The sequence below is a fragment of the Ambystoma mexicanum genome, chromosome 8 (genome assembly GCF_040938575.1).
Source record: "Ambystoma mexicanum isolate Mex_15411 chromosome 8, UKY_AmexF1_1, whole genome shotgun sequence".
Taxonomy (NCBI): Eukaryota; Metazoa; Chordata; class Amphibia; order Caudata; family Ambystomatidae; genus Ambystoma; species Ambystoma mexicanum.
In genome coordinates this window covers 1,077,070,127-1,077,089,010 of record NC_090929.1, presented here as the reverse complement: position 1 = coordinate 1,077,089,010, position 18,884 = coordinate 1,077,070,127, and the positions used below count along the sequence as shown (strand labels likewise).

Sequence of the window (18,884 nt, the reverse complement as noted above, 5' to 3'; positions counted from 1 at the left end):
GGACCTGTCTGCAGCATTTGATCTCGTTGAACATCAGATCCTTACCAAGCACTTGACCTCAGCTGCATCTTTCTCTCCAAACGCTGCTAGTTGGATCCAATCCTTTCTCTCGAATAGATCAACAAGGGTCTTTGCACCTACAGTGTCTGCTGATCCAGTACCAATCTACTGTGGAGTTCTTCAGGGCTCATGTGTTTGACCCAAGCTGTATAACATTTTCACTAAGCACCTCTTTGATCGTCTTGATAGCCTGGGTGTCACTTACACAAATTATGCTGATGATACCCAGGTCCTCATTACACTCACTGGCTGCTATGATAAAGACTCAAAAATGCTAAACAACTTCGACCTCGAAATCCAGGCCTCGATGGCTACACACAGCCTTTGCCTAAAAAACAACAAAACTGAGCTTCTGATTATTGGATCTCCAGAAAGCCTAAACAGACTTGATGCACGGGACAAGACTTTCAACATTGATGCAAATATCATTAAAGTCGCCAATGAAGTCAAAACTCTTGGCGTCTAATTAGATTCCACTCTCTCCCTCAAAAAACAAGCTAAAATTACAGCCTCAAATACAGCTTATACCAATAAGCTGATCAACGCCTGCAAACCTTACTGGTCCGCTGATAGATGCCTTACGCTCGCAAGGGCACTGATTTTATCTAAACTGGATTATTGCAATACCTTATTCCTAGGGTCTACGGAACGCAATTTGAATAAATTACAAGTTCTTCAGAACAATGCCCTTAAATCTGCTTTAAGTTTCCCACGGTCTAATCACATCTCCGCCACGAGACGGGGTGCACACTGGCTCCCAGTGCGTGACAGAATCTCGCTGCGCACGCTAGACATCACACATAAATGCCTGTCTTACACAGCTCCTAACTACTTGGCTGACAAATTCACCAGGAACCAATCATCTAGACCCACAAGATCCTTCTATTCATACTGCCTTAACATCCCCAAGTATAAACTGAAAACTGCAGGCGGGTCCAGCTTCCCTGTGCTAGCGGCAAAGTGCTGGAACTCCCTCCCTACAGCCATCAGGGCTGAACCCTCTTTTTGGAACTTTAGATCTAAAGTAAAAACCTGGCTCTTTGTCCAGCAGTTTTAACTGATCTCCTGCTCTCCCGCATCCACAATGTATCTGTGCAATTTGATCCATTGCGGTTATAGCCTCGCTGTATTTATTCCTGATGTTGGTATGTTGACTAATCTGTAACCCATGACAACAAACCTTGTTTCAACTGTCTCTCTATGTATGTACGTGTAACAATTTACCTAAGTTCAAGCACCCAGATACCTCAGGGTTACATGCGCTCTACAAAATAATAAACTAAATATACATCGATGCAACAGGGGTACTATGATCCAAACCTGCAAACGGAACTGACCGTTGATGCGAGTCCAGTCGGCTTAGGGGCAATCCTTGCCTAAGTCAAGCCTGGCTCTCCCCCTTCAGAATCACGCTGCATTGTAGCATACGCCAGCCGCAGCCCATAGACAGCAGAGTGCGCATACTCACAGTCAAAAAAAGAGAGTCTGGCGGAAGTGTGGGCCTGTGAGCACTACCACCTATTTCTATATGGACAAAACTTCACCATCATCACGGACCATCAGGCCCTCACGACCATATACGGAAAGCCGACAGCAACAATGCCCTCGAATTGCCAGGTTGGGACTTCACCTCCAAGAATATTAATTCAAAATACTGCACAGACCCAGGAAAGAAAACAATACCATCTGCCCGCGAAAGATCAATATGTGAACTATCTCATCGACAACGCACTACCTAAGTCACTCACCGTCCTGCAACTGCTCCACAATCTACACAAAGACTGAGTCCTCTCCATAGTGACGGAAAGAGTACTTTCTGGCAGATGGCTCGATGCAAAGCAAATGGAACTGGCCCTGTCAGAACAAGAACTGAAACATTCACCATTTTGAAGCATTGCCTGTCACTGTCCCCGGAAGGCTGCTATTGAAGGAAGACCGGATAGTGATTCCACAGACACTACAGGACCAAGTCATTGATATTGCTCACACTGGACATAGGAGAATAGTCTCCAAAAAACGACTACTGCAAACAAAAGTGTGGTTTCCCCAAATGGACATGAAAGTGGAAGTAACCCTGGAAAAGTGCACATTATGCAAGCCAATTGCTCCCCACACATTCCCAGAACCCCTAAAAATGACAGCCATGCTGGCTCAAGTATGGAGGGAAGTGGCAGTCGACATGTTTGGACCCCTTCCCAATGGTAAGCATGTATTAGTAATCATGGACGAGATGTCACGTTTCCCAGAGGTGCATTTGATACGCTCCACAGCAGCGCATACCATCATTCCTGCTCTAGACAAAACTTTCACTGACTATGGCATACCAACAATAGTCAAGTCCGACAATGGTCCACCGTTTAGCGGACACGATTTCAGAATGTTCGCAGAACACCTGTGATTTCAACACAGAAAGATCACCCCGCTATGGCCACAGACGAACGGCACCGTAGAAAGTTTCATAGCAAATCTAAAACGCGTCCTACAAATATGTCACATCAACAGAGGGTTGCTCATGCAAGCGATTTGCAATTTACAGCGGGACTATCGGAACACCCCTCACAGGTCTACGGGAGTGTGCCCATCAGAACTCATATTTGGCATAATCGTCAGATCCAACATCCTGCACTCCAGCACGAACAAAACAACCGCTGACACAGAGCTGAAGACAAGAAAAAGAAAGAGAGAGCATAGAAAAAGTAAAGACATACGTAGATACAAGGAGAAGGGCAAAAGACCTAGAAGTATGCATAGGGGATCGAGTACTTGTGCGTCAGGAACAAGGGTCAAAAGAGATACCAGCATTCAGCACCCATGACTGTCACCCACATTAAAGGACAGGGCCATCTTAAGCATTTTTGGGGCCCTGGGCATGGACATCTTTGGGGCCCCTCCATCAAACCAAAGGAATTAAGTGATCAGGAATATCTGGTGGTACCCCCCCTCTGTCTCGCCCACCGTGAGCATAACCCATAGGTAGATATGCCAACTCCCAGCATTAAAAATAAGAATGTTTACTCCATTTAAGTCCTCTTATCCTCTTCAGTCTTGCTCTAATCAGAATGATAAACAAGTAGCATTTGAAGGCCAACATTATCAATCTACGAAGAGGTTACTTCTCTTCTAGTATAGAAACAGGATACTTTTTATCAATATCATCCGGGAAGGTATACAGCCTGTAGTATTAATGCAGGACTGTATGTAAAAGGTACATGTAACCCAGAATAGGCAGAGAACTCACATTAGCTGCCTCAGAGAATGCAAAAGTGTTCAAGCATGGATAGAGTGGACCATTTGTAAGGAAGGAGAAAGCTACAAATAGCATAGCATGGATAGTGAATGCAGATTAGAAGCTACCAGGAAGGTGTCTCTATCCAGACAGACTGAGATTAGAAGTGGGACATGGTTTTCAAATAGTGTTGTCATTAGAGATCAAGGGAACAAGTCCCTGTGGTGTGCAGTATATCAATGCTCACTCTTATAGTGGAAGCAACCATATAGCCAGTGAAACCATGAGTGATGCTTTTATGAAGATCATACCCTGAGAAGGAAATCACTCTGAAGGGCTGACAATTTTAAAAGGTTTAGGGACTGGCAATTCTGAGTGGTTAGGCAATACAAGATTAAAATAGATGCCCAGGATCACACATTGCTTAAGGGGTGAAGTTGGGATTTGTGCCAACTCTGCAATTTCTGCATTTGAACACTTTCTTTTCCAGCTCTTACCACTGACTTGCAAAGTACATAAATCACATTTCCAGACCTGACCATTTTTAAAACCAAGATATTACAGAAGGCTGTTACGCAAAATGGGAATGATTTACCAATCAATGTGATTTAACAGATTTAATCTAGGTATGTCTTTTGTACTTTTAAGCTTCAGATACTTCCAAAACAATGGCTTGCGAAATTGTCATAAACGTGCAAAAAAAACCTTTGACTTTTATACAAAAAGCAACATGTTTTTTGTGTCAAACGAGCAGACCTTAAAATATGCTTGCCCAAGGCCTACAACATCTGGTCCGCTGTCTCCTGTCTACCACCCCTTCCACTCAAATGACCTACAGAAGAAGAAAGATCAAGTAATGAGCTAAACAATGACACCAGCATGCAAGAAGGAAAACCTCACAGAAGGCAGCACAGTAATGCAAGATTTATATGATTTGACCAGGATCACTGTATCGTCTGCTGGTAAAGCCAGGATACAAGCATGAACACCTTGGTTCCACAGTCTTTTATTCACCTCTTGGACTAATAGTTTATGCTCATCTTTGGAGGGGATTGCTTAGCTTTTAGAACGCCCCATCTGAACAAACCAATTTTTAGACCTTCACGATATGAATGGCATGTTAGTTTTTATAGCAACCCCTATCTGGTGCTGGAACATTGCTGATAATAGCACCACTTATGCTGCAAAACCAAGTATGTATGCAGGTAGGTTTATAAACTTCAGACATCGGAAAGCTTCAGCCAGCCTTGCTGTAGTGCTCTTCTAATCTTTCATATGAACGCATATCTCTGCAATGAGTGCTTAACACACTGTGCTAACTTCTGAACCATTGTGGCATTCAATGTTTCAATATGGATTTCAACTTTGGCTATTGCACATGATCAACATAATTCCCACAAGAATGAAAGAATGCCACAGAAGCTGTGCCATACGGAACACACAAACTATGAATTCCACAGTGAACACAGAAAGCATTACATGATTAATTGATCAAGGCAGAAAGTACTTGTCAAAACAGACAGGCAATAGGTTTAGCACTTCAGCAGCAGCATTATTTAAAATCTCCTGGCGTGTGTTATTTAAGTCTGTTAAACATCTTACTTTAGATCAGGCAGCCTTGTGGGGGCCCTCTCCAAGGTGGGGGCCCTGGGCAAGTGCCCCTTTTTCCCTCCCATAAAGACGTCTCTGTCAAAGGATCTGTCATGAGGCATACCCCCGGGCATCCAGACCACGTCTATCAGCCCCGGGAGCAGGCATCATGTCGCCTTGAGAAAACCCAGCAACCCCTGCTAGGGGCTGTCTGGGTTCAGTCCTGGCGCCATAGGCGCCAGGCTCATATGGGACATCAGTCCTGGCGCCATAGGCGCCAGGCTCATAGGTGCACCCTTACCTGAAGCAGACCATGCTGCAAGAAGATCCAAGCCCATGTGAGGCCTGGAAGGGACTACATTACCTTAGGACTATTTTGTTACTCGGGTGTGGTCAGGGAGGAATACCTACCTGGGACTACTTTGGAGGCTATTTAAACCCCGCCCGAAGAGCAGCACACGCTTCGCGTTATTCTGCATCCAGCAGCGTAACGTTCACCGTGCCAGCAGCAGCATCCAGCCTTCTGCCACGCCCGCCTCGAACCTGGAGCACCTAGAAAGAAGGAAAGAAGCAAAGGTTAGAACAAGAGTATTACCTGATTTCTTACCTGATTCCGGATTCATCGCATCTTCAAACCAGAGGAAAGACTTTGTTTTAAACGCATCGCATTGCCAGCAGCAGCGCCGCGCCATACGCACAGTTCCACGCAGCATCTCTTCGACCCGGCGATGTCTCCATCTTTACATCGCCGAATCCCGGCACCTAAGGGGGACAAGAAACAACAAGGTGAGCAGAGAGAACAGACAGAGACAATCTCTTTAGCCGCCATATGCTTACCTGGTTTTACCACCAGAGGTATAATTTATCAGCACGCCACATCTTCTTATGCCGCACCTGTAAGATAAGGAGAAAGCAGCAAGTTTAACCCTTGGCATTATTTACCGGACAGTGTTGGGTAACACAGACTTTTACCGGAGCGCTTTCAGCTGTCAATCTTCTTATTGGGTCAAAGCTGCAAGATAAAAGAGGAATTGGACAGGAGTGAATTCCAGACATTTTGAACTCTTACGAACTATAAACTTACGGCTCCTCGCCAGGACCTTTTGGAGTCAGGATTCGTCTACAACTCTTTCAATATCTTCAGGCCAGTGAAGTAACTGGTCATCAACGCGCCCCTGCGTGCTTCGCAGGATGGAGGGCTCATCCTTCAAGGATATAAGGTGAGATTACTGAGAGGGCGCTTCAGAGGTGATTAGTGGGGAGGACAGTGGGGGTGCTATCACTTGAATCCACAAGTGGCTAAATCCATCTCTCCACTTGTAGGAGAATATTTCTACGGGTCAAGCAGACAAGATTAGGAGGACAGATCCAGTCAGTCATCGCTGCACTACGCATCACGTGGGTGGAGGCCGCAGCAGTCCGGGTCCGACCGACGCCCCTGTGGGAGCCAGGTGAGCGTAACAGAACGCGAAGCCTATCTAAAAATCCCCACCCGGGCTTTATGGAAACCTCAGAAACCGACCAACTGGCCCAACTATTGGGGGAACTTAGGGCGGAAGTGCACTCCGCTCGCCAAGAGACTAATGCCCTCAGAAGAGAACTAATTGTATCGAAGGAGCGCACAGATGATCTCGCTAGACAACTGCTGCAAAATCAAGCTGGACAAGCACCCCTACCTGGTTCCCGGGGAAACCCAGCTCCTGTGTTATCGCGTAACCCTGTGCAAATAAACCTACCAGGAAATATTCCATTAGCTCTACCCGAACGCTTTGCCGGACATCCCAAAAGGTTCACTGTGTTTATGAACCAATGCCGCTTGCACTTTTTATGCAGACCAGGAGCCTTCCCAAACGATCAAGCCAAGGTAGCCTTTATATTATCATATCTCAGCGGCAGTGCAGCTGATTGGTCAATTACACTAGTTACTCAGGATGACCCAATTCTTCGGGATTTTCAGGGCTTTCAAATGAGCATGGAAAGACTATTTGCCCGGCACTCCCAAGGACAGGCCCTGGATAACAAACTTTTGTCCCTACGACAGGGTAACCAGGATCTGCTAACCTATATCGCAACCTTCAATAGATTGATAGTGGAAACCGGATGGCCTGAGGAAAAACGAATTACATTGTTTCATCGTGGACTTCGGGGAGAACTTAAAGACGTCTTGGCTCAAGTTGTGAACCCACCTCAGGATTGCGCAGAGTTTATAGACTTAGTGGTCCAGCTGGATCATCGACTCCAGAATAGAAAGGCTGATGGCGCTAAGTTCGAAAATCGGGTATTGGTTAAATCCAACGTTGCCCCCAAAGCAACAGATGCATCAGAACCTATGCAAATCGGGGGGGGTCAAAGGACCCTTAACTCAAAAGGAAAGGGAAAGAAGAAGACAGATGCAATAATATCTGTACTGTGGAACCTCAGGACATTTTCTACGGGATTGCCCTATAAAACCACCCAAGAAGGTGGTAGGAGTTGCTGATAAAAGCCCAAAAGAGCCAGATTCGGAAAACGACCACGCCGACAAGCGTAGAGGTCCGCTTGCCGAGCTTAAAGAAGGGCACTCAGACCTCGCATCTGATCATACCAATGGTCCTAATTGATCCTAGACAACCCTCACGTATGCACGCAGTAAGGGCATACATTGACAGCGGGGCCGTAGGGAACTATATGGCCCACGAATTGGCTTCAAGGATGAATCTACCTCTTTGCAAAAAGACCACTTTGGATGTCATCACCACAGTCGATGGAACTGAAATTGCCTCTGGGCCTGTAACTCATTCCACTACAGAGATGACACTGTCGGGTCAAGATGGGCATCGAGAGACTATTGTGTTTGATTTAATCAAAGCCCCGCAGTTTCAAATAATACTGGGGATGCCGTGGTTGGAAACACATAATCCTTCTATTAAATGGCGAGAGAAGAGAATAACCTTCCCGGATTGTGCACACACCTGTTACCCGGAGAAAACCCCGAACAAAGGCCTGGCCACAGATCAACCCAATCGTGCAGTTACCTCAGGAGTATCAAGAATTTCAGGATGTTTTTCAAAAAGAACAGGCCAATACATTACCACCTCACAGATCGTACAATTGTCAAATTGACCTTCTACCCGGTGCACAACCCCCATGCAGTAGAATCTATGCCCTCACGGAACCTGAAAATCTTCACCTACGGCAATACTTGGATCAATACCTGGCTAATGGCTTTATTCGCCCTTCCAAGTCTCCTGTATCCTCAGCTTTGTTCTTCGTGCCAAAAAAGGAAGGTGACCTTAGAACGTGCATAGAATACCGCGCACTAAATCAGATTACGGTAAAAAAACGGTACCCATTGCCTCTGATCCCCAAATTACTAGACCAAGTAAAGGATGCTTGTATCTACACTAAGTTAGATCTCCGAGGGGCATGTCATCTGGTACGTGTAAAGAAAGGCGATGAATGGAAAACGGCCTTTCGCACCAAGCACGGATTATTCGAGTATAAGGTGATGCCTTTCGGGTTGTGCAATGCACCAGCAGCCTTCCAGTATTTTATGAATGATGTCTTTCGTGAACTCATTGACGTCTGTGTTGTCGTATACATAGACGATATCCTTGTGTACTCCTCCTCAGAATCAGACCATGTTAAGCACGTACGTGCAGTCCTTGAGAAACTACGCCAGCACAAGTTATATGCAAAATTGGAAAAATGTGTTTTTCATGTTACAGAAGTTGAATTCCTTGGATTTATCTTGACTCCAAAAGGAGTCTGAATGGACTCACGATAGGTGGGCGCAATTCTCAAGTGGCCATCACCTAGTTCAGTTAAAGGGGTACAAAGCATGCTCGGATTTGCCAATTTCTACCGCAGATTCATTCCGGACTTCTCACATGTTGTACATCCCATCACAGCACTTTTGCGAAAGAACAAACGTTTCTTGTGGACCGAAGAGGCTGAAAAGGCCTTCCAAGAGCTGAAAGCGAAATTCACGTCTGCGCCTATCTTAAAGCATCCACGCCCAGAGCTTCCATATATAGTGGAAACTGATGCATCCAGTTTAGCCATGGGAGCTGTCCTGTCCCAGAAGGATCCTGAAACTGGTCAACTTCACCCAGTGGTATTTTGGTCCAGAAAGTGCTCGGCACCCGAGTTAAACAATGCGTTTATCGATAAACAGTTATTAGCCATCAAATCCGCCTTTAAGGCTTGGCGACACTATCTTCTCGGTGCCAGGCATACCATTACTGTAATCACCGATCACCGGAACTTGCAGTATCTAAAAACAGCCAAAGACCAATCATCGCGCCAACTTCGATGGGCATTGTTCTTTGCCGAATTCGATTTTGTGATCACTTATCGACCAGGCTGTAAAAATGGCAAGGCAGATGCCTTATCCCGAATAGGAATGGAAGAAGCATATGCAAACCCGGAGTCGGTGCCTATAATTTCTGAACAAAGAATTCTTGGCATAACTACTTTACAGACACTAGAAGAAATTCATTTAAAAATCCAACAACTCTTCAATCCAGCAGCCCTGCAGGACTGGGTAAAGAAAGGCCCGGATTACTCAGTCATCAATGACCTACCCTACTATCAAGGACGACTATTTCTACCACACAAGGAATTACAGGAACTTGTCATCTCCAATTATCATGATACCCTAATGGAAGGTCACCCAGGTATCTCAAAAACCGAAGCTAAAATTAAGAGACAATTCTGGTGGCCCACCTGGCAAAAAGATATAAAGTCATTTGTGATGTCTTGCGGCATTTGCGCCCAAAACAAGAGTCAGAAGAAAAAACCAGCTGGCCTTTTACATCCTTTGGATATTCCACCTACACCATGGCACACATTTAGACTTTATTACTGATCTACCTCCATGTAATGGATTTAACACCATTCTAGTTATCGTAGATCTTTTTTCCAAGATGGCCCACTTTATTCCTTTGAAGGGATTACCTTCTGCTCCAGTTCTGACCAAGGAGTTCCTCGAAAACATCATTTGAATACACGGGTTTCCTTCTGTATTGGTCTCTGACCGAGGTAGTCAATTCATTTCACATTTTTGGAAGAAATGTTGCCAGTTGGAGCAAATCGAAGTAAGGTTATCAACCAGTCACCATCCCCAGACCGATGGTCAGACAGAGAGGACCAACCAGACCCTTGAACAGTACCTTTGTTGCATGCTTCACCAGACCGAAAGTAATTGGAAAGATATTTTATGGATTTCCAAATATGCATACAATAACTCTGTACATTCAGGAACCGGACAAAGCCCCTTTTATACCATATATGGACACCACCCTCGAACCTCAGAACTCGATTCACCTCAGCACTTAGAAATGCCTGCAGTTAGTCATTTACATTCTACTATTACACAAGCCTTCAAGGAAGCGAAAGAACATTTGAAGCAAGCAAAAGAGAAATACAAGAAAAATGCTGATCTACATAGAAGTGAAACTCCACAGTACCAAATTGGAGATCAGGTTTGGCTAGCTACAAAACACATACCTCTGAAAGGAACTCAGACTTTTAATCCTAGATATTTGGGACCTTACACCATTAAGGCCATTATCAACCCGGTGGCCGTCAAACTGGAATTACCCTCCAATATGCGAATTCATCCTGTCTTTCATGTTTCACTTTTAAAACCAGTTCAACCAGGAACAAGATTAGCCAAACCACCAGATCCTATCTTGATAGATGGAGAACCTGAATTCGAGGTGAAAAACATCCTGGACTCCAAGGTGGTTAAATCAAAACTTTTTTACTTAATCGATTGGAAAGGTTACGGGCCACAGGAAAGGTCATGGGAGCCTAGTGACCACGTTCATGCACCACGATTAGTGAAGAGATTCCATCGGGACTTCTCAGACAAACCAGGACCAAGGGGAGGAACGACTTTAGGAGGGGCCTTGAGGGGGAGTGCTGTCATGATGCATACCCCCGGGCATCCAGACCACGTCCATCAGCCTTCATCAGTCCATCAGGCATCATGTCGCCTTGAGAAAACCCAGCAACCCCTGCTAGGGGCTGTCTGGGTTCAGTCCTGGCGCCTATGACGCCAGGCTCATATGGGACATCAGTCCTGGCGCCATAGTCGCCAGGCTCATAGGTGCACACTTACCTGATGCAGACCATGCTGCAAGAAGATCCAAGCCCATGTGAGGCCTGGAAGAGACTACTTTACCTTAGGGACTATTTTGTTACTCGGGTGTGGTCGGGGAGGAATACCTACCTGGGACTACTTTGGAGGCTATTTAAACCATGCCCGAAGAGCAGCACACGCTTCGCGTTATTCTGCATCCAGCAGCGTAACGTTCACCGTGCCAGCAGCAACATCCAGCCTTCTGCCATGCCCGCCTCGAACCTGGAGCACCTAGAAAGAAGGAAAGAAGCAAAGGTTAGAACAAGCGTATTACCTGATTTCTTACCTGATTCCGGATTCATCGCATCTTCAAACCAGAGGAAAGACTTTGTTTTAAACGCGTCGCATTGCCAGCAGCAGCGCCGCGCCATACTCACCGTTCCACGCAGCATCTCTTCGACCCGGCGCTGTCTCCATCTTTACATCGCCGAATCCCGGCATCTAAGGGGGACAAGAAACAACAAGGTGAGCAGAGAGAACAGACAGAGACAATCTCTTTAGCCGCCATATGCTTACCTGATTTTACCACCGGAGGTGTAATTCATCAGCACGCCACATCTTCTTATGCCATACCTGTAAGATAAGGAGAAAGCAGCAAGTTTAACCCTTGGCATTATTTACCGGACAGTGTTGGGTAACACAGACTTTTACCGGAGCGCTTTCAGCTGTCAATCTTCTTATTGGGTAAAAGCTGCAAGATAAAAGAGGAATTGGACAGGAGTGAATTCCAGACATTTTGAACTGTTACGAACTATATACTTACGGCTCCTCGCCAGGACCTTTTGGAGTCAGGATTCGTCTACAACTCTTCCAATATCTTCAGGCCAGTGAAGTAACTGGTCATCAACGCGCCCCTGCGTGCTTCGCAGGATGGAGGGCTCATCCTTCAAGGATATAAGGTGAGATTGCTGAGAGGGCGCTTCAGAGGTGATTAGTGGGGAGGACAGTGGGGGTGCTATCACTTGAATCCACAAGTGGCTAAATCCATCTCTCCACTTGTAGGAGAATATTTCTACGGGTCAAGCAGACAAGATTAGGAGGGCAGATCCAGTCAGTCATTGCTGCACTACGCATCACGTGGGTGGAGGCCGCAGCAGTCCGGGTCCGGTTCCGACCGACAGACATTTTTTGTTTTTCAAACGGCTAGAAGATGAAACAACACTGCAGAATGAAGGGAGCATTGCATCTGATGTTAACTCCGACAGCTGCTCTGACTTTTGGATGCTGATGTGGACACAGACAGTAGAGACAGTGAGAGGGATGACCAACTCCCAGAGACTCGCAGTCCATCTAAAAGAACAATGCGAAGACCCACAAGATGTATAGAAGAAATGGGTTAAGGTTAGAAGTTTATTGTTAACGTGAAGGGGAGATGTAGCGTCCTCTTTCTTTATCTCTCACATTCAGAGAGGACACAGTCCTCTGTCCATGACGAGCGCCTAGGCTTGGCATGGGGAGGTGGGGCTACCGCCAAAGTTTTGGCAGTTGCTGTTTGTGTAATAAAGAGGTTATAGGTACATCCAACTGCTCTGTGCTTTATTTCATGGGGCCTGTTTTATTATATTGTATCCTGATTGATATTTAACTCTACCAAGACATGTGCAATGCCTACAAGTAATGCCAGCGGCTGTGTCGCTTGCATTTTCAGGAAGTTAGATGAAATACTGCTCAAACTATTATGGGGCAGCAAAAGTCTGCGTATTGCACTGTCTGTGGCGCTGCCCCTTGAAGGGACGCGCACGCGGCGGCGTGATGTTGCACGCCGCCGCGTGCATTATAAATAAAAGGGGCGTTCCCAGCCGCGACATTGCAACCAGGAAGCCTGAGCAGCACAGACATGTATTGTGTGAGTTTTTGCTCGCCGGGGGGCTTACGGGCATCGCGAGGGGGTTGGGGACCAACCCCCAACAGTGGCAACGATGTGGGGATGATGCCTGGGCCCGGCGGTGATTGAAGGATCAATTTTTTTCCCTGAAGCGGAATCTTGATCACATTTCGTTTCACACCGTAGGCCGTGTATCGACCACGCGGCTGGCAGTCATTTTGGATTTCGGCCATGGAACTTCCCTGAGCTCCGGTTTGGGCGGTGAGTGGCGTCCAAGCCTAATTTTTGGACACACTGTTAGCAGGCAGTTCTACCTGCATGCCCATGCCCGATTTTTGAGTTTTTCTTGATTTTTGGGCCTCCTACGTCGAGTGCAAGCGAGGAGGAGGGTTATAATGGCTGGGCCTGCTTAGCCCAAATTCTCCTTGACTTAATTTTTGGAACTCCTGTGCCTACAAGGTGCTGCTGCAGCTGAAGATTGGGTTCTTCATTATCCTCTTTATCATCAGGCTGGAGATCTCATTCTTCCTCATCCTCTTCATCATCAGTGAGGACTGCTGCAGCTGTGGATCTTCCATTCTCTTCATCCTGTTCATCATCATATCTATCTGCTGTGGCTGTGTATGAGGATGTCTGTGAAAGGGGACACTCTACCATCATCACCTTCGCTCCCAGGTTGGACATTTCATTTGCCTGGGTGTGTGTATGTACTGTGCTGTGGTGGTGGGAGTTGAGTTGCGGCCCCCAAATTCCACGCTGGAGGTGCCTGTGCACTCAAGCCCATGAGTGAGGCTGGTGATCAAGACGGTGCACTGCCAGCAGTTCAACAGCAGCCACCTCAGTACGGTGGGCTAGCAGCTGCTCAACAGCAACCTCCCCAGGACGGCGGACAACCAGCAGCTCAACAGCAACTTCCCCAGGACGGCGGACAACCAGCAGCTCTACAGCAGCCGCCTCAGGACAGTGGGCAGGCGGCAGCTCAACAGCAGCCTCCCCAGGACGGCGGACTACCAGTAGCTTTACAGCAGCCTCCTCAGGCTCAAGCAGCAGGTCAGGCTCCATTGCCTCAGGAGAAGCCAGTGGTGCAACCAGTTGCTCAGCCAGTACATCCCGTCATGGCCCATGCACGAGGCCATGCGGCCCTGCAGCCCATCCCCGAATTTGACGTCTCGGGCCCGCCATTCAGCCTGGGGCCCAGATGGAGGAGGTGGCGGCCTTAGTGCTCCAGACTTTAAGGTGTATTACTATGCGGCGCAATTACATTATGTGGGTTACAGGAGCACAGGATCTCCTGAGCAGAATGATACAAACCAACAGGGTGAACAGAACTTGTTCAACCTGCTAGGGGCTGGTTCAAACGCTACCGGCGCCTGTGTGAGTAATGCTTGATTCTAGTCCAGGCTAGTCCTGGGTAGGAAGAATAGGTACGTAATAGCCAATGAGAGACCTTTAGGGGACAATGCAATATTGAATGACCCAATAAGCCAAGTGCACAAGTAAGTATTGATTCGAAAAGTGGTGCAGGACGATAGACAACCTATGTGAGGACGGAAACACAATGGCGTTTCAGGATTTCTGCCGGAGGTGGAACAGTCCAAATACCCAATTCCTTACATATGCCGCAACAATGACAGTTATCTGTGGACTGTGGCTGAACGTCCCACAAATTCCCAATGAGCTCCAGATAGTAACAGCAATAAAGGCATTAGAAGGGGGGAAAGAGATCTGTCGCATGTCAGAGAGGTCTCTGCACATGCAAGGTTAAAACCAATTCAATACAAATACATACACAGAATAGATTTAACACCTGAGAGTATATATACATTTACCCCTGAAAGCCCACTAGATGCCCTAGATGAAATGAGCAATCAGCCGATTTCTTACATATGGTCTAGGACTGCCTGCCGCTTCGATCCCTGTGGCAGCTATTAGCTAGGCAGTTTGTGGAAATTACAAAATGGATCTTGGCCGTACTGGGCAAAATCCTTAAAAAGAAAAACGGGAAACTAAGCGGGAAATGTATAGCACTGGGCATGGGCATAATTTTAGGGGGGCACGGGGGTGTTTGTACCCCCCAACTTTCATGGCACACTATTTTGTCCCCATTCATTTGAATGGGGCACCTTTTCTTCAGAGGTCATGTCCCCCCAACATTTTCAGCAAAGTTTCTCCACTGGCACTGGGATTTATTTTGTTAAAGCGCAGGATTGTAATGTAATGGAAGAGCACTACTGCACTGGCCCTAAAACCCTCCACTCTCAGTGGGTAAGAAATCCTGACTCTGCTACAGTACCCATACGATCTGAGGCCACCTTGAATGTCAAATGTATTTAAGCTCAATCATTAAGGGGATAGCATTGATTATGCCTCGACAAATGCCACACAGCTGAATGAGGGTGAAAGGACCAAAGTGCCAAATGAAACAGGAGAAAATTCCACTATTAGGCCCTAATAATTGTATTCCACACTGCTCACTGAAAAATTTAGATACCATGATTGTCACGCCCCCGTCTGTCATGCATCACACTCCCACACATGTGCCTACAACATCTAGGGGTCCCATAGCGCTCCCAGGCCCTGCTTCTCCCTCATCTGCTACTCACGTAGGGTGGGGGTCACGTGAGCGGCTGATTCCCCGATTCCCTCTGGGCCGAGTCATCTTTCCAGGACGCGGCAGGCGCCATGCTCAGCCCCGATTATACCCCTTCTTTCAGTGGCAGTTACCATGGCGCATTGGGAAAGGCATCCGTAAACGATCGCATCCACATCACGTGATAGTTGGTTCCCGGTCACGGGGCATGGTTTCCCGATCACGTACTACTGCTGCGTGTCACGTGACAAGAAGCGATCTGTATTTAAACAGTAACTAGCCCGCTGCTCTTTGCTTCAGAGCTGTTTCCTTGGAACTCTGTACGGCGATCACTATTTGGATCTTGCTTCACGGACCTCACAACTTCGGAATTGCTTCACGGACTCCATTTGGATTTGCCCTTCTGTTTTGAAGTACTGCTCTGGTTTCATGGACCTCTCGACCTCGGAATTGCGACTCGTACTCCTTTGGATTAACTCTGTTGTCTTGGCGTTCTGCACCGGTTCTTTAGTTACTTTTGGCAAACTTCAGGATTGTATTCACGGACCTCCTTGTTTCCTCCAGCTTCATCTACAGGTGGGCTAGTCTGTGTCTGATACGCAGCGCTGTTAGCTCGCTCAACTCACCCTTACTTCCATCTGGGGTGCTGCTCACGTGCCCTCCACGGAATCACTCCCTAAGCCCTGTGTGGTTAGCATCGACACCTCTGCCATTGCTAGGTAAGCCAGTCATAGCCCTTCATGTATACTGTATTGCTTACTGTGATTGTTTGGTGCTAATTGGCATTTTGCTTTACAACGGCCTTGGGGTTTCCAGTGTTCCGTGGTTCCGGGCTTCAAGCATCTCCCACCTGTGGCCTCAAGGCCTGCACAGAGAGTGGTGTTACTTTCTCTCTGTGTGGTACTTGTGGACGGAGGTCTCTCTAATCTTCACGACAATCAAGACGACAATGATTGACTTATGGAATGTGTTAATGAAATCTACATCGCTAACTGTTTTTTATACCTTGGATGTTGTCGATGTACTGCTGTTTAAACATGAAATAAACATCTACAATAAAAAAAGAAAATGTCTTTCTCAAACACAGACCAAAAGATCACTCCCTGTCAATCCCCTCCAAGGTGTATTCATGAGTTGGACCTCTCCACAGCCGTCTCTAGACCTCTCTACATTCTCTGGGTTTCGTCATGCTACCTGGATAGTCCCCTCTAGTGAGTACTCATGATTTTGTCCTCCCCACTGTCTTTCTCTAGCCCTTTCAATGATCCCTTAGTTTCTTAAGGTTCCTTGGGTAATCCTTCCCCAGAGAGTATTTACGGTTTCAGTCTCTCTTTGGTCTTTATCTAGACCTCTGAATGGTCTATTATTTCATGGGCTTACGATTTTGTCACAGGCCAGATTGCTTGCTCCTTCCATTGCCTTTTGGTTTAGGCTGCTGGTTCCTTTTCCTCCTCTATGAAACAGTTGTCTTCCCTAGATGCAAAGAGTAGTTCCTCCCCTCATTGTGAGGACCTGACTATATCAGAACCATGGAGTCCCCAGGACCATGGCTATCATCACCCTACTACTCACCAGCAACAACGTCTTCCTAGGCTTCCCAGATTGCCTACTAAGAGCTCAAAACACAGCAGCCAAATTTCCCTTATGATTGGAAAGGTGGAAACACCTCCTCTCGGGTCTGTGAACATTTCACTTGCTCCTTAACAAGCGCAAAACTCAATTGAAAACATTATGTATCGCCCACAGGACCTTTCATGGCAGAGGCTCAGACTCCACCAAGAACAAATGCAGCCACTGCTCAACTGCAAAACTCTTTGAGCCAGCAATGCAGCCTTGTTAGAGATCCCACACATGACTTACAAAACTACAAAAACCTAATTACTACAGATGCACACCTTCAAGACCAGAACAACATGGCTGTTATAGCAACAGGACCCTTGAAGAGGGCAGACTAAAACCATACTAGCTGGTTCAGCCCATACACTCTAAATAAGATTCGTTAAGACAGCTGACTGCAACTATATTGTTCTTTAAGCAATAAAAACCCAAACTGCCAAACTCCAAAAGATAGCAAACTGATACGAAATTGATCTACTCAGGCAGGCAAAATGAACCCACGCCGGTTAGTCAAGACCATAAACCCCAAACACAATACCACCAACACCACAAACAAGAAATCAATGGTGTCAGGAAACATTCAGGTCAGTTTCAGAAACAGGTGTAAATATGTCTGTACACAGTTTTCAAATTAAGAACACCTTAAAGATCGTAAGTGAACCTGCTTGGGCACTAGGCTTTGACTCAACTTTGTGCAGTACTGTGAAATTTCTGGTAAGCTTGTGGTTATAATTGCAGCAAGGTCGCAGGAAGGGGAGGTGTTGCCCACACCTCGTGCTTGGACTTGAACGTAGTTGGGCCCGGATACCTTGCGCTTAAAATAATTCTTCTTCACATTCTTGTTTGCAATGGATTGCGTGCATTTTATTTGTGTGATATAAGTGGTCAGCCGACACGTGTTTCCACCCCTCAGGGTCTTTATCAAGGCTAGTGTGTGGATTCTCGTTGCCACGATCAGCATTAGGACACATTCTTTTTAGGTAACAGACAACCGATCCGAAGCATCAGCAGGCCAACAGGCCAGATAATTGCCCAACCGGGACGACATACAAAGCCCGACCACAGGGCTAGTAGTGAAAGCTGACCATCAACACAGACCCGCCAATTGGCAACCAGAATCCATGTACTAGCCTTGATAAAGGCCAGCTTTATGCCTGTCACCACCACCACTTTAAACCTATGGACTCACTCAGGGCGCACTACAAAGCCATCAAAATCTTAAGCTCTCTATCATTCTCCCTGCCATCCATTCTCCAGACCAGCAGCTGTCCTGGTGTCCTAATGCTGATTGCGGCTTCTCACACACTGACAAAATATACACCCAAGTGTCACTGCCACAAAACAGACAGAATCATACTAGTACACAGGAATTGGGCACTTCTTGCCTGCACTCAACATCACAGGTGTCAGTGTATCAAGCTCACCTCACCTCAGACGGCAGATCAAGAGGTAGGTCAGTGCAGTGACAGCAAGTCAGTACTACAAGACCGCAAGGAAGGCACACCTAGGGCTCAGGAGAGTTCCACTGGGTTTGAAGACAACACTATTGAGAACATTGAGATGTTAGTAGATGTAGTGGGGGCCACTGGACATCCGGACTACATAAAAGCAGTGCTTTAAATGGAAAAAAAGGAACTGTGGGTAGTCACCAAGCTACGAAGACGGACATTCCAGCGAGGAAGTTTCGGCGCCGAACGTTCCAGCGAGGCACGTTGGGCACAGGTCCCTTTTAGGCACATCCTGTTGTTTGCAGGCAATGCCCAGTGAGATTAAATTATGTGCCAAGGAGCCCACACTTTATTAAAGCAGTGTATCTGAGATCCATTCACACAAACTTCCAGTTTGTTTC

At 46.7% G+C, this 18,884-nt stretch overlaps 1 protein-coding gene across 1 annotated transcript in view; it reads right to left on the bottom strand.

Moving 5' to 3' along the window:
- Nucleotides 1–18,884, bottom strand: part of LOC138472746 (mucin-17-like) — a 488,838-nt gene that overhangs the window by 95,013 nt on the left and 374,941 nt on the right. The gene's annotated exons all lie outside the window — the stretch shown is intronic.